Source organism: Phallusia mammillata, chromosome 5 (genome assembly GCF_965637545.1).
Source record: "Phallusia mammillata chromosome 5, kaPhaMamm4.hap1.1, whole genome shotgun sequence".
Lineage (NCBI taxonomy): Eukaryota > Metazoa > Chordata > Ascidiacea > Phlebobranchia > Ascidiidae > Phallusia > Phallusia mammillata.
This window is the reverse complement of record NC_137256.1, coordinates 24,237,001-24,244,204: the sequence shown is the minus strand read 5'-3', so window position 1 is coordinate 24,244,204 and position 7,204 is coordinate 24,237,001.

Sequence of the window (7,204 nt, the reverse complement as noted above, 5' to 3'; positions counted from 1 at the left end):
TCTGTATAATTTAGAACTCACCCCAACACCATCGCAACACCATAGTGTTTGGAAACGAGTAAAGTTGACTTGTATCCTATATTGACTTGGTGCCGTCAAAACCATCCAACAATTCTGGTTGTTTCCATAATTGTTTGGGAAATTTGGTGAAGTGATCACCACAGGACTGCCGGGGGTGATTGTGACATCATAGTCGGAGCAGACTAAACATTGTAAAACACTGAACTGCTTTCACTTGTCACACAAAGTTGTGTTGGAATTGTTCTCTAATTGTGCTGTTTAAGTGTATAAGTATTTAAATCAATGGTATTTTCTTTAAAACATTGCAAAACATTTTTGATTATCACAATAGAATAGATGAAGTTACTTACATGATGCTGTCACTTCTTTAGGGCCTAAAAACAAATGAAAGTTTTGGTACCACTGGTTGTGTGAATTAGATTTGTAATTGTTTATCATTTTCTTGCCAAAGTTTGTCCGACTCGTTTTTCCATCAAATGTTTGATGGAAATGGATGGAATTTACACAGATGGTAGATATAACTATGTAGATGTGCATCCCACTTTGTTTGTCTTGATAATTCCCAGTATTTGCCCCGCTAGCCCCCTAAAATGGGTGATTTTCTGCCTAAGATTTGTTCGACTTATTTTTTCATCAAATGTTTAATGGACTTGGATGAAACTTATACAGGTGGTAGATAACGTTATGTAGATGTGCATCGCACTTCATTTTTGTTGATAACCCCAGTATTTACCCCGCTAGCCACATAAAATGGGTGAGTTTGTAAACCGTGTCGGAATTGGCTGAAATTTGGATAGCTTGTAGTGTATGACATTTATAGGTGTTAATTGTTGTGTTCAATCCCGTAGCCCCAACATTTACCCCACAAGCCTTCAAAGTGTAAAACGTATTTGTATGTTACTGGATACCACAAACGAAAGAATTCTGTGGCGCAATAGTGTTACAAGGGCAATGTTACTATATTACTTGTTGGTGGGATGCTTGGTGGACATTTTTGTGTCATGGCGGTTAGGGGATTGTTAACAGCCCTATGACGTCAGAGGCATTAATGGTTGTTGCTCAAAACACTTCTAGTGGTCGAAATTTTAAACATTTTGCAGTACTGTTGATTGAGTCATTGAGGTTTTATATTTTTTTTAGTTTGGTGTCAAACCCATTAGTTACCCTACTAGCCCCCTAAAATAAGTCAGTTTATGAAACAGTGTCGGAATTGGCTAAAATTTGGGTAGCATGTGACTATGGTTATCTCTTAAAATGCACTATTTTTAACTTTACATGTGTGAGGACCCATGAGTTTCTGCCTGCAGAAACAACTAAGGTTATAAAAGATGATGGCTAATATGGGACCCAATACAAAATAAGCATAGGAAATATACTACTGTTTCAAAATAGGTTATATATAGTGTATGTGCAACAACAAAATGTGCGAAGTTATACATTTGAAGAAAGTGGTTTTATGCGTCTTACCAACATCTGGAATCTGTGGTGAATCAATTTCTGCAACAAAATGTATCACAGTATTTCATCTTGTATTGTTAATGTAAAATTATAAGTTACCATGAAATAATGAAGTCAATCCAGAACTTTCCACAGAGTTGTCGGAGTAAAAATTAATAAGAAGAACACCATTTGTTGAAATAAAACTTCTTCCAGAACCAGAAATTTGACCAGCCAATTTATCCATTAACTTGGGAACGGTGCCCTATGCATTTTCCCTATTGGTAACAAATTTTGATTCCAAATTCGTTAAATTTAACGAATTTTTGTTTCGAAAGTTGAAAATTTGTTTTGAAGTCAAATTTGTATGTTTGAAATCTGTGTCGGCGAAACAAATCTTGTTCGACTTTAACTTTTTCCAAAAAGTGTTGGTAATGAGTCGAAACAAAATTAAAAACTGAAAATTGATTCGAGAGGCATTTTTTTGTTTTGGGCAAATTTTTGCCAGTAGATGTCAATAAAGTGCCCCAAAATGAAGAACTTCAGCAGGTTGCACTTTAGCTGCGGCTTTCGATGCAACTTCTGAGCAGATTGTAGGGATAATGTTCGTCACAAATTTCGTTTGCAAAGTTGATTTAAAAACAAATTTTGTTCAAAAATTTGATTTGGAAACAAATTTCGTTTGTAAGGTTGATTTTGAAACAAATTTCCTTTACAATTTTATTTTGAAACAAATTGTCTTTGCAAATTTGATTTCGAAACAAATTTCGTTTACAAATTTGATTTCGAATCAAATTTCGACTATAAATTTGATTTTAAAACAAAGTTCGTTTACAAATTTCGTTTCGAAACAAATTTCGTTTATAAATTTTATTTCAAAACAAATTTCGTTTACAATTTTGATTAAGAAACAAATTTCGTTTACAAATTTGATTTCGAAACAAATTTTGTTTATAAATTTGATTTCGGAATAAATTTTGTTTTCAAATTTGATTTCGAACCAAATTTCGTTTATAAATTTGATTTTAAAACAAATTTCGTTTACAAATTTGATTTCGATACAAATTTTGTTTTGAAATTTGATTTCGAAACAAATTTCGTTTACAAATTTGATTTCGGAATAAATTTCGTTTGCAAATTTGATTTTAAAACAAATTTCGTTTTCAAATTTGATTTCAAAACAAATTTCGTTTTCAAATTTGATTTCGAAACAAATTTCGTTGATAAATTTGATTTCAAAACAAATTTCGTTTACAAATTTGATTTCGGAATAAATTTCGTTTGCAAATTTGATTTTAAAACAAATTTCGTTTGCAAATTTGATTTCAAAACAAATTTCGTTTTCAAATTTGATTTCGAAACAAATTTCGTTTATAAATTTGATTTTAAAACAAATTTCGTTTTCAAATTTGATTTCGAAACAAATTTCGTTTATAAATTTGATTTCAAAACAAATTTTGCTTTCAAATTTGATTTTAAAACAAAATTTGTTTTTAAATTTGATATTTCTGAAAAAATTAGTTTATTTGCTTTTTATTAAGGGTTGTGATTGCTATCCCAAGTTGGTTCTTAAGAACGGTTTAATTTTATCTGAATTCGTTCGTGTTTTATAAGCAATAAGGTATGCTAAAAGCGACATACTTCTATAGCGTAAACGGTTGTGCCAACGAAAATAAGCAACATGTTCACTTGTAACTTATATTCCGCGAAACAGAACAAAACTGAAACATTGCAAGCTATTTCCAACTTCAAATCCAAATTGTCTCGGCTTCTGTGGCGTTAACGGTCGTGCCAGTAAAAGTAAGTACAATGTTCGCTTACGATTTCCGTGTCTTCAGCTGTTACTTTCGATGCAACTTCTTCGCAGATCGTAGAGATAAATGTTCATCACAAAATTCGTTTACAAATTTGATTTGAAAACAAATTTCGTTTACAAAATTGATTTAAAAATAAATTACATTGGCACATTTGATTTCTAAACAAATTTCGTTTATAAATTTGATTTTGAAACAAATTTCGTTTACAAATTTGATTTCAAAACAAATTTCGTTTTGAAATTTGATTTCGAAACAAATTTCGTTTACAAATTTGATTTCGGAATAAATTTCGTTTACAAATTTGATTTTAAAACAAATTTCGTTTTCAAATTTGATTTCAAAACAAATTTCGTTTTCAAATTTGATTTCGAAACAAATTTCGTTTACAAATTTGATTTCGGAATAAATTTCGTTTACAAATTTCGTTTTCAAATTTGATTTCAAAACAAATTTCGTTTTCAAATTTGATTTCGAAAACTACATTCGTTTGCAAACATGATTTCAAAACCATTTTGTTCACATATTTAATTTCGAAACAAAATTTGTTTTTAAATTTGATATTTCTGAAAAAATTAGTTTATTTGCTTTTTATTAAGGGTTGTGATTGCTATCCCAAGTTGGTTCTTAAGAACGTTTTAATTTTATCTGAATTCGTTCGTGTTTTATAAGCAATAAGGTATGCTAAAAGCGACATACTTCTATAGCGTAAACGGTTGTGCCAACGAAAATAAGCAACATGTGCACTTGAAACTTATATTCCGCGAAACGGAACAAACTAAAACATTGCAAGCTATTTCCAACTTCAAATCCAAATTGTCTCGGCTTCTGTGGCGTTAACGGTCGTGCCAGTAAAAGTAAGTACAATGTTCGCTTACGATTTCCGTGTCTTAAGCTGTTACTTTCGATGCAACTTCTTAGCAGATCGTAGAGATAAATGTTCATCACAAAATTCGTTTACAAATTTCATTTGAAAACAAATTTCGTTTTTTTAAAAAAAAATTCATTACAAAATTTGATTTCAAATCCAAATATGTTTTCCAATTTGATTTGAAAACAACTTAAGTTTAAAAATTAGATTTGAACTCTATTTTTGTTTACATAGTTGACTTGAAAACAAATGTAGTTTACAAAGTTATTTTCGGAAAAAAATATGGTTACAAATTTGATTTTGAATCACCATTTATGAAAAGATTATTTTTTAAAACCCAACTAGGTCTGAAATGATTTGGTTTGAACATTTGCTTGACTTTGTTCCAAAATTGTTATCCATCTTATATTGCTTTGATAGCTACAACTGGTGTAGTTTTCATTACATCTATTGTACACAAATATGCACATTTTAAACCAATTTTGTTTTGTCAATTAAAAGAAAGTTTGCTACCAAATTGAAAGTTTGTTCCTCATTTATTCTTAAAACCCAATTAGGTCCGAATGGTTTGCTATCACAAAGAGCATTGACATGTACATAATAACTACATAGACAATTATGCGTCTTGGAAACCAAATTCTGTTTACTAATACAGGTAAAGAATTTTCGTTGCATTTTGATTCTTAAAATGGAAAACATTTGGTTTTAGTAATGACATTGATGAACAGGTAGGACCTTGTCAGAAATCTATTTCACATTTCATACAAATTAACTTTGTTTCTAGTCTTACTCACATAACATTGATAAGAGTACAATTCAGAAATTTAATCTTTAAACTTATAAGAATGGTCCTTACCGATGGTGGTGTTATTGTTTGCTTTGTAAAAAATCAAGCAATAATTTATGTTTAAAGAAATTGTAATCCAATTTGCCATTCTTCGCCTTTCATTTAATAACACAAATTGTAATCAGAAAACAATGTGTATTGAACTTAAAAACAGGAAAATGTACAAGAATATGAAAGTGTAAAAAATTTGGTTCACAAAAATATATACATGAAGATCTGCTTACAAAAACACAGGCCATAAAATAGAATGAAATGCTGTGATTTGGCAAGTAATTGAAAGATTTGTTGTTTGGCAAAACACATTGAATTGAAACATTTGTTGAATTTGAAACACTGACACATTGCTGAACATGAAAATGTAAAAGGTTGTGCTTAAAAATATACATAAAGACCTGCATAACAAACAACCACTCCAGACAACCACATTTGAACATAAAAGTTGTTTGCAAATTTGATTTGGAAACAAATTTTGTTTATAAAAGTGATTTTTAACACAAAAGTTGCTTGTCAATATGATTTCAGATCATTAGAAGTTTACACATTTCATTTGACCAATTTCATTTAAAAATATGATATAAAAACAAATTTATTTCACAAATTTGATTTAAAAACAAAATTTGATGACAAATTTTCACAAATTTTTTCACAAACCTAAATATATACACAAAGACCTGCACAACCAAACACACACAACCAAGTAAAAAAAATCCTTAGAAATGCAATTAGGCTATTTTGCTAATGGTTAAATGATTTTGGGTTAGTCAAAATATTGGATTTTAAATTTTTTGGCAAACCCTTACTGTTCACATTTTACAAATGTTTTAATACAATTGAAATAAAAACAGAAAAGAACAAAAAAATTTGCGCTGAGGCTACAATTTCTTTTTGGTTGGGGTAACACAAACATCAGAGTCAGAATGGGATCTTGTCGGGACTCCTGAAAATCATATATTTGTTTCATTTTGGAAATCTTTGCTCATTATAGACAGAAATAACAGGATCAGTTATGCTAAAAACTAAGTTATTTCATATACCCTTCCACAGTTAAGTGTCCTCTTTCAGATAATTGGAATATCAATTTTACCATTTAAAAAAATGTTTGGGAATATTTTAAATTTAAAATATGCATAACTGCATTTCACAATGCTAGTTTTTACCTTAGTAGTTTTAGAGTTTCTTCTTTTTGTGTTGCCGAAACAAGTTCTTTACGTACATACTTATACAATTATATTTCTCACATACCTGGATCAATAATGACTGCATCATAAAAATTGGTGTTGTGCCACTTTGCTTTCACAATTGTACCAACATCAATGTTCGTAAATGATTTTAGGACTTTGCCGGTCACTTTGATTTTTCTGGGATCGAAGTATACAGCTTCAACATTGTCTTCTATGAATTTCACCCGAATATAGCCTAACAAAAAAAAAACACAGTGTTACATGAACCTTTAGTAAATTTGGCTTAGCCTGTAAAAGAAACACCTAAGACAAGTTCTAGGAAAATCATGTAATCATCAAATCAGAGTTGCACTGAAAATTAACCAATGATCAAAGTCACACACAGTTTAATGTCAAAATATTGTTAAAAAGTAATACACAGGTATAAAAAAATACTAAGGCAATAGATTTCTTACCAGTTTTTTGCTGATGATCATCACGTTCATCTGGCATATCAGAATGTTCAGAATCTAATACAATATGTGAGATTTTCATTAATCCTATGAAATACACCATTATTTGCTTGTGTCATGCCAAGTGTGTACTTGACAGATAAACGAGTACTATTGCTGGTTGTGTCTGAATGGCAATTTAAAACACAGTACAAGAGTCCTATCATAAAATTGCAGAGACATCAAATACACACTATATACATATGAAGATATATATCAATTTAACTTAGTGTGGTCATAGACAATAAGCGAAAAAAGTCTCTTACCAACTTGTTTAGAGTTTTCAGCTGTTTTGGATGTCTTACTTTGAAGTTCTGAATCTGAAAAAAAAAGTTTTTTGCTATTTCTGCCCTGTATCTGTTAATCAGTTTAAAAATCAGTTTCTTTCCCTCATCTGTTAATCAGTTTAAAAAGTAAGACAGTCAAAGTAAAAATGTATCTGCAAAAGCGCATGTATAAAAAATAACAAATCATGAACTGTTAAAGTGATATGACGATCTACGTCAAATGTTGTGTTTTCAAAAAGGTGCAATGTAAGTGCT